At 46.6% G+C, this 9743-nt stretch overlaps 1 protein-coding gene across 6 annotated transcripts in view; it reads right to left on the bottom strand.

The window, feature by feature from the left end:
* The window catches only part of BCL2L13 (BCL2 like 13), a 142587-nt gene extending 133125 nt beyond the window's left edge, over window positions 1-9462 (bottom strand). For 5 of the 6 annotated variants that reach the window (XM_014452932.2, XM_023751213.1, XM_023751214.1 and 2 more), the window contains exon 1: window positions 9329-9462. The gene's annotated coding sequence lies outside the window, so the exon portion shown is untranslated. Of the gene's footprint in view, window positions 1-8957 lie in introns of all 6 variants that reach the window. The other variant, XM_006085531.3, reaches the window with a different exon arrangement.
* Between the last annotated feature and the right edge of the window lie 281 nt (window positions 9463-9743).

Genomic DNA, 9743 nt, shown 5'->3' with positions numbered 1-9743 from the left:
TTTATTCTAAAGTGAAAATTAAGCCCAGTCCAACGAAAAGGAAAAAATTCCCCATGTTCTCACTCATTTTATGGGATATTAAAGACCCCTTTATAAACCTGATGAACCAAAAAATAGATACAGAGGCAGAGCAGCATCAAACAGACTGTCAAACTTCACCGGAAGGCCCGGAAGGTTGGGGGTTGGGGGGAGGCGCTTAAGAGATCATCCGAAGGACTTGTTTGCATGCATATAAGCATAACCCAATGGACACAAGACACTGGAGGGTAGAGAAGGCTGGGGGAATGTCAAGGGGGGGGGGGAGGAGACATATGTAATACTCTTTGTAATAAAAATTATTTAAGCAATAAAACAAAATTTAAAAAATATATATAATGTATATTAAAGTTTTTTCAGCTCTAAAATTTTATTTGGTTCTTTTTTAAATTTTATTTTTCATTTACAGTTCACATTCAATATCCTATCCTATATAATAAAACCCTAATATGCAAATCGACCAAACAGTGGAATGACTGGTCGCCATGAACTGACCACCAGGGGGCAGATGCTCAACATAGGAGCTGCCCCCTGGTGGTCAGTGCACTCCCACAGGGGGAGCACCACTCAGCCAGAAGCCGGGCTCACGGCTGGTGAGTGCAGCAGTGGTGGCAGGAGCCTTCGTGGCAGCACTAAGGAGCAGTGAGCTAAGTGGTAGGGAGCAGCAAGCAGGCGGGCGGTAAGGAGCGAGGGGTCCTGGACTGCGAGAGGGGACAGGCCGGGCTGAGGTTCTCCCCACCCCCAGTGCACGAATTTCATGCACCGAGCCTCTAGGCTCTAATAATAAAAGCATAATATGCTAATTAGACCAGACATCCTTCCGGACAACCTTCCAGATGAAGCCAGGGCTGCGAGGGAAGCCCGGGTCCCGGGTGCCTGCCAGTGGCCAGAGGGAAGCCCGAGTCCCAGGTGCCTGCCGGCGGCTGGAGGGAAGCCGGTGCTGGCAGCCGGGGGAAGGAAGGCCTACTCTTGCATGAATTTCATGCATTGGGCCTCTAGTATTATATAATTCCATTTATATGAAACTAGAGGCCCAGTGCACAAAATTCATGCACGGGGGGGGGGGGGGCAGTCCTTCAGCCCTGCTTGCACCTTCTCACAATCTGGGACCGCTGGTTCCTAACCACTTGCCTGACAGCCTGCTTGATTGCCCCTAACCACTCTGCTTGCCTGCCTCATCGCCCCTAACCGCTCGCCTGCCTGTCTCATTGCCCCTAATTGTCTCTGCCTGCCTGCCTGATCGCCCCTAACCACTCTGCCTGCCTGCCTCATCACCCCTAACCCCTCTGCCTGCCTGCCTGATCGCCCCTCATATTACACTTTTATTATTATAGATAGTTGCCTTGCTCCAAGCTGTAAGGACCTGCTTATCATAGAGATAGAAAAGTTTGTTTTTATTCTTGGTTATGGCAATTAACTAACACAGATAGCCACCAAAAAGGTGACTTACCAAAAGGTGTATAACAAACGGTGCTGTTAAGTCCTCTTCCATGAAAACGTGCATGCCGTGCATTATATCTGCCTGGGTACATAAAAGAGTGAAGTTTCTGTCTGTCTTTGCAATCATATGAGCGAATTGTGTGAGACCCCAGCCCAGTCTGGTTTGGTGCTCACAGAATATTAGAGCTTTTTTTTTTCTTTGCTCCATTGGTGGAGATTTCCTAGAAGTTGCAGGATATCTTCCTTTTAATTTTTCCTCAACACTCTGACTTTACTTATGTCTCTCACCTCTGCTTTCCCTCCATCCCCCACCCGCAACAGTAACTTGCTCCAGGCTCACTTCGCTCGAGTGTCTGGGAGATTGCACAATGCATCCGCCACCAGAACCACGATTCCCAGCATTCCTGGTGCTCCCTGCGCTCTCGGCTTCTGCTTCCGGACCAGGGGCCCCAGAAACCGAAAGGACTGGGGACTCCAGCGACGGGGCTGAAAGGACTGGGGACTCCAGAGGGGGGCAAGCGGCACGGCCGGACCGACGGGTCCAGGGACTCCAGCCGTGCTGCTTGCCCACCGCCCCCCCCTCCCCCCAGCAGGGCTGAAAGGACCGAGGACTCCTGCGGTGCTGATGGGACTGGGCACCGCCATCTTGTGCTATGGGCACCGCCATCTTTGTGACAACATGAGGGTCAATTTGCATATTCTCTCTTTATTAGATAGGATGTCCAGAATCAGAGAGTCAATTGAGACAGAAAGTAAAATGATGGTTGCCCAGGTAGGGGAGATAGGGGAGAGGGAGAATAAAGAATAACTCCTATGGAAAGATGCTCAAGGTCACTAATCATCAGAGAAATGCAAATTAAAACCACAATGAAATATCAACTCACACCTGTAAAAATAGCTATCATCAATAAATCAACCAACAAGTGCTGGTGAGAATGTGGAGAAAGGGAAACCTAGAGCACTGTTGGTGGAAATGAAGATGGGTGCAGCCACTGTGGAAAACAGTATGGAGTTACCTCAAAAAATTAAATACGGCCAAAACCGGTTTGGCTCAGTGGATAGAGCGTCGGCCTGTGGACTGAAGGGTCCCGGGTTCGATTCTGGTCAGGGGCATGTGCCTTGGTTGCGGGCACATCCCCGGTGGGGGGTGTGCAGGAGGCAGCTGATCGATGTTTCTCTCTCGTTGATGTTTCTAACTCTCTGTCTCTCTCCCTTCCTCTCTGTAAAAAATCAATAAAATATATTAAAAAAAAAAATTAAATACGGAACTGCCTTATGACTCAGTGATTCCACTTTTGATTATTTATCTCAAGAAATCCGAAACACTAATTCAAAACAATATATGTACCCCTGTGCTCATTGCAGTATTATTTACAATATCCAGGATTTGGAAGCAGCACAAGTGTCCAGCAGCAGGTGAGTGGATAAAAGAGCTATGGTACATTTATATAACAGAACTAGTGGCCCGGTGCATGAATTCATGCACATTGAAAGGAAATGAATTAGAAAAAATATTTTAATATTGCTATTCGCCCTTTCTCTGTAATAGAAGTGTCAACCAAATTCACGATCGACAATGACAGATCGAAACACACGCATGCAAATGGCATCAGCGAGAGCTTTATATGTATCACGCATGCGCAAGTCAACTTAGCCTTTTATATATATAGAATAAACTTATTTAATTAGACCTGCTTTCTGATTTAGCTAAACTTTTTCCAGCCCAGTGAAGTACCCCAACTTCTCTTTCAGGTAATTGTCAGCAACACAGCAGTAAATATTAACACAAAGTTATTATTGTAGATCACACAGGGAGAACAAAGGGTAAAATATTTAACTGCAGCAGTGTTTGACTATATTCTGCGCAGTGAGAAAACCTGAAGTCATTTTCAAGGTCCACCATTTTTTACTTCTTTTCAGTCGGGTCAAGTTTCTAAACTTTCTAAATCTCCATTTTCTGGCTAATGAAAAGAAAATAGGATTCTACCGAGTCTCCTATCTACCTACTCCAGGACTTCTGTGAGGATCAAATGAGATGAGGCACGGGAAAATGGTTCACAGACATTTGGTTACAGTGTAAAATGTTTGCACCTGGCTATAAAGCAAGTCATGTTCCTGGGCTGAAGAAACTGCAAGGGGGCTAGTCGTCACTAGGGAGAGGAAGCACGGCGTTGCTACATGAAGTCATTCCTGGCACCTACAGCAACTGTTTCTGGGAGGGGCTGAGCTGTGGGCTGCATTTTGTGCCATGGGGTCTCAGCAGCATCAGCTGTGATTTGGTGGGCTGCCAATCCGGGGTGGTGGCAGGGCCTGTGTCCCACTTGGGGGAAGCCAAGTATTGCTTTGTAGACACCAGGCCCGCAGTGTCGTTTCTCTGTGCTTGTCACAGCAGCTCCTGCATTGAGCATCTGCCCCCTGGTGGTCAGTGCGCATCATAGTGACCAGTCAGAAGGTGGGAAAGACACTTAGCATATTAGCCTTTTATATAGATAGATACTGCTCTGCCATAAAAAGGAACAAAATTTTACCCTTAACATGGATGCACCTGGAGAACATTACGCTAAGTGAAATAAGCCAGTCAAAACAAGTACCATATGATTTCATTCTTATGTGGAATTTAATGAACAAACTGAACTACCAAGCAAAATAGAGATAAACTCATAGACAGCAGTCAGGCAGATGGGGGAGTGGGGGATTGAGAAAAAAAAAAAGAGAGAACTCATGGACATGGACAACAGTGTGATGATTGCAGGCGCAGGGGGCAGAGGGGGCAAAGGGCATAGAGGAAAGGATAAATAGTGATAAAAAAAAATTAAATGAAATAAATTAAGAAATAAAAAGAATCACTCCTGCCCTGGCCCATGTGGCTCAGTCGCCTCCCACAACCTCATCAAAATTACAATTAAAATGCAGAACAATCATCATTCAGAACCTCCTGAAAGTTGGCTGAATGGAAGTCCTGCAATTAGAGAAGTAAAGAAGAAAGCACAGTGAGACTAGTAGGAGGGGCGGAGGCAAGGAACAGACTGGTCCAACACCCATGTATGCATTTTCTTAATCGGGAGGGAGATCATCTTTGTGGAGGCCACCCGTTAGAAGCAAGGGGTACCAGCCCCATACCAGACTCCCCAAGTCCAGGGTTCCAGAGCTGGGAAGAGAAGTCCATATAACTTCCAGTGGGGATTGTGGCTGAGGGACACGGAGGCTACTGGAGACCCAAGTGTTCCATTTAAAGAACTGGGACACAAACTTGCTTGGAATCCTACCACCGGGAGGCTTACACCTATGGGGAGAAACTGGATTGTCTGGCATCTGGGCAGGAATTCAGGGCAGCTTTCTCCCAGACAGAGGATGCTCGCAGGGGTCGTTATTCCTGTGCTGAGACCTCCCCAGTCGCAGGGCTGACTAGCAGCCATATCTGAGTCTCCATCAGTCTGGAGTATACTCTTTGTTCCACCCTGGGGATTCCCTAGCACCCCACTCTGTCCAATTTGCAGCCCCACTCAACCTGCTTGCAGCAGCTTTTTCATATGAATGGCCTGTACTGGCTCAGGCTTCAGACTTTGCTAAAATCTCTCAAACAAGCTGAAGCTGGTGACAACGTGCCCCAAACCTATCAATAAAAGACCCAAGACATGGCACTAGCACCAGCCTGCCTTGATTCTGAACTGGGCCTCGCCTGAGCACCTCCAAGTCCAATACAAATAGCAAATAACAACTGTCTGCACCTCTGTAGGTGGCCCCAGGCAGTGGCTAACTTTGCACCTTCCTGGAGGCCCTACAGCCAGTGCACCCAGTGGACAGCTTCAGACCTTACTAGGTTACAACTCTACACATCCACGAGCAACACACTCAAGAGGCAGACTCAGTGAGCACCAAAGCCCCACTGAAGCAAGTCCTGCTCCATATGGATGTCTCCTGTACAGCACCTCTCCCACTGTAGTCCCAGCTGGTCCTCACAGCCAATTTTCCTGGAGGTCAACTACAGCCAGTGACACCAACAGCCATCAAAGCTCAACTACAAGACTGGGCACACAGCCCACACAGGGTCGCACCTAGAGTGCCCAGCTCAGATGACTGGAGAGGCTGAACCACTGGGCCCTACACAAGGCCACTCTACCAATTCCAGGAGACAAAGAAACAAACACAGGGAAGCAGCCAAAATGCAGAGACAAAGGAAAATGTGACAAATGAAAGAAATGAAAGCAAGCAAACTTCTGGATACAGAGTTCAAAACCATGGTTATAAGCTTACTCAAGGATCTCCATGAGACTTTCAAGGATCTTAGTGAGAATGTCAAAGACATGAAAAAGAACCAGTCAGAAATTAGGCATACACTAACTGAAATAAAGAATAATTTACAGGGTTTCAACAGTACAGTAGAGGATTCTAAGAGTCAAATCAATGATTTGGAATATGAGGAAGCAAAAAACACCCAATTAGAAGAGCAAAAAGAAAAAAGAATCAAAAAATATGAAAATAGTGTAAGGAGCCTCTGGGACAATTTCAAGCCTACCAACATTCGCATGATGGGGGTTGCCAGAAGGAGATGAGAGAAAGCAAAATACTGAAAACCTATTTGAAGAAATAATGACAGAAAACTTCCCCTACCTGGTGAAAGAAATAGACTTACAAGTCCAGGAAGCGCAGAGAACCCCAAACAAGAGGCCCACACCAAGACACATCATAATTAAAATGCCAAGGGTTAAAGACAGAGAGAATCTTAAAAGCAGCAAAAGAAAAGCAATTAGTTACCTACAAGGGAGCTCCCGTGGGAATGTCAGCTGATTTCTGAATAAACACTTTGCAATTCAGAATTGGGTGGCAAGAAATATTCAAAGTGATAAATATATTTAAAAGGAAGAAACAAACTCATAATATATGTGAGAGGGAGCGAGGGAGCGAGGAAGGAAGGAAGGAAGGAAGGAAGGAAGGAAGGAAGGAAGGAAAAGAAAGAAAGAAAGAAAGAAAGAAAGAAAGAAAGAAAGAAAGAAAGAAAGAAAGAAAGAAAGAAAGAAAGAAAAAAGTGATGAATAGTAAGGACCTACAACCAAGATTACTCTACCCAGCAAAGCTCTCATTTAGAATTGAGGGTCAGATAAAGAGCTTCTCAAACGAGAAAAAGGTAAAGGAGTTCATCACAACCAATCCAATATTACATGAAAAGTTAAAGGGTATCCTATATAATAAAAGCCTAGGTGGTGTCATGCCCTTGCGCGACGCCCTCACGTGACGTTGTCACAAGATGGCCGCCACAACATGGCCGGCAGGGGAGGGCAGTTGGGAGTGATCGGGCCAGCAGGGGAGGGCATTTAGGGGCGATCGGGCTGGCAGGGCAGTGGTTAGGGGGCGATCAGGCTGGCAGGCAGAAGTGGTTAGAGGAAATCTGGCAGGCAGGCAGGCAAGCAGTTAGGAGCCAGCGGTCCCGATTGTGAGAGGGATGTCCAACTGCCAGTTTAGGCCCAATCCCTGGATCAGGCCTAAACCGGCAGTCAGACATCCCCCAAGGGGTCCCAGACTGGAGAGGGTGCAGGCTGGGCTGAGGGACACCCCCCCTCCCCCGTGCACGAATTTCATGCACTGGGCCTCTAGTTCTTTAAGAGGAGGAGGAAGAAGAAATAAAAAATATGAATAAAATAGCAACATATACATATCTATCAACAAGTGAATCAAAATAAAAGAGCAAGAAATCTAATGAAAATAAACTGGTGAATAAAATAGAATCAGTGGCATGAAAGCATAGAACAGACTGACAAATCTCAGAGGAAAGGTGAGTGGGGAGCAGGCAGAGAGTAAACAAAGATTATACCTATGGATCCAGACAGTAGGGTGTTGAAGACCTGGGATAGGTTGGAAACCAGGTGGAGGAGGGCAATGGGTGGAAAAGGGGGACATCTGTAATACTCTCAACAATAAATATTTAAAAATTTAAATAAATAAATAAAACAATGATTATTATTATTGTAAATCACTTCTCCTCAAAGCTTAGTATATGATATTGAGTAAATCTTGATTAACTGATGTGCTCATGAGTACATCTTTTCTTTACTAATCTGGTGGGACACAACCTTACATATCCTTCCACTGAACTCAACTATTGGGGTACAATCCTCCATAAGAAAGTAAGTCTTGCCCTAACTGGTTTGGCTCAGTGGATAGAGCATCAGCCTGCGGACTCAAGGGTCCCAGGTTCGATTCCGGTCAAGGGCATGTACCTTGGTTGCGGGCACATTCCCAGTAGGGAGTGTGCAGGAGGCAGCTGATCAGTGTTTCTCTCTCATCGATGTTTCTAACTCTCTATCCCTCTCCCTTCCTCTCTGTAAAAAATCAATAAAATATATTTTAAAAAAAAGAAAAGAAAAGAAAAGAAGTCTTTGGGGGTAGGGGCGACTGAGAATAGTACCTGACTAATCAAGAGTTAAAGCATTTTCAAAATCCTTAGTAGCAAAAAAAAAAAATCCTTAGTAGCCTATCATCAAATGAAGACTATGTCATGCCTGGGCTGATGTGGCCCAATGGTTAGAGCGTTGGCCCAAGCACTGAAGGGTCTCAGGTTTGATTCCCTGTCAAGGGCACGTACCTGGGTTGCAGGTCTGATTCCTGGCCCCAGTTAGAGCCTGTGCCGGAGGCAACCAATATCTCTCTCTCTCTCTCTCTCTCTCTCTCTCTCTCTCTCTGTCTCTCTCTCTTTTCCTCCCTTCCACTCTCTCTAAAAATCAATGTAAAAAATATCCTCAGATGAGGATTAACAAGACAAAACAAAACATTTTTCATAATGGTATGAATATTTTCAATTTGCAGGTATCAATGTGCAATGTATATGTATCCAACTGTGTATATGAAGTAGAAGCAGTTCACTACCTATACAAACATTTGCTTAATTTTCTGGGAGCTAAAAAAGAAAAAAAAAAAGAAGGTATTATAAGGGTATGGCAACTCATCCAAGGTCACACAAGTCAGGGCAGAGATCAACATTCTGGTTTACCACAAACCTCCAGGGGAAATCTTACTGACAATTTGGCAAAAAGACTTTCTGTCTGTTTTACTTTATATAATATAAAAGGGCATGTTATCAGTTTAGCTAAAACTCCTAAATAAACACAGTGAGATCTATTTTGGATAAACCAGCCTGTGAACAACTGTCCAAATCCGTCCAATTTTCACCCTAGGGTAAAGCCTCAACTCAAAAAGTCTAGCAGCTTTCCTTCATAGTTGGTTACGAAGGAAAAAAACTTGGGGTCTCCTTGAAATGGTGAAAGGATACAAATCATAGGTAGAAACGACACACTGTGAGTTGCATTGCCTCCAAGGATAAGGAAGGTTTTCTGAAAAAATATAATGATAATAATAATAATAATAATGGTGTCAGGACATCAATGAAGAAAGGATTTAAAAAATTCTAACACCAGAAACTACCAGGATTGGCAGAGCTAATCTATAATCATTCTAAACAAATCACAAGAAAAATACCTCTTCCTCACCCAAAAGATGTCCACATTCCCCAGCCCCGTTCCAAAAATGGAGCCGGATTTGTGTGTGAAGGTGCACAGCAGGAGCCGACCTTCGCCTCCCGCAGCACTCAGAAAGCCCGCTCCACGAGCGTTCGCGTGGACAGGTAGGTGCAGTTACAATGAGATGGGCCCTCTCCGCTCCGAGGACGCCCGGGAGAAGGCGCCGGGACGCGCGCACTTGCACAGTCACGGCCACACCATCACGGACACTCCGGCGGCGTCGGAACTACTGAGGAGCCGGTGGTTCGGCACCGGCTCCGGACACCTTCCTACTCAGTGAAAACCGCCTGAGAAGCTGGGTGAGGACTAGCTCCGCCTGCCCGGAACCCCAGGCCCCTCACCTGACACGGTGCCTGACCCAGAAGAAAAGAAAGAAGAGGCGGCGGCGGCGGCTGTTTCCAACAGGGTCCTCCAGGGGCGATGGTGGCTTCGACCCGCTGCCCTAGCCTACCGCTACCGCCATGTTGGGAGGTTGGGTCACCGCGGCGTGCTTCCGTCACCGCCGGCGGCGCGGCGGGCTGGGGGCGCCGAGGGACGCCGAAAGGGGCGGCTCTCTGCTCCAGCGGAAGTGCGAGCCATAGAGGCCTGGAGGTCCCTTCGCGCAGATGTGACCCGAAAGAGCCGACCTCCCTAGCCCTCTTTTCCCAGGAGCGGCTCAAATCTGTGATTCCCGGGCTTGGTGGATACGTTGATAACTGGAGGCAGGGAGGTGGTCTACTGATGTGCTGTGAGAGAGGCTGGCGATTCCCCGGGTCA

This window comes from Myotis lucifugus, unplaced genomic scaffold (assembly GCF_000147115.1).
Source record: "Myotis lucifugus unplaced genomic scaffold, Myoluc2.0 scaffold_19, whole genome shotgun sequence".
NCBI classification, from domain to species: domain Eukaryota; kingdom Metazoa; phylum Chordata; class Mammalia; order Chiroptera; family Vespertilionidae; genus Myotis; species Myotis lucifugus.
This window is presented reverse-complemented; position numbering and strand designations above follow the sequence as displayed.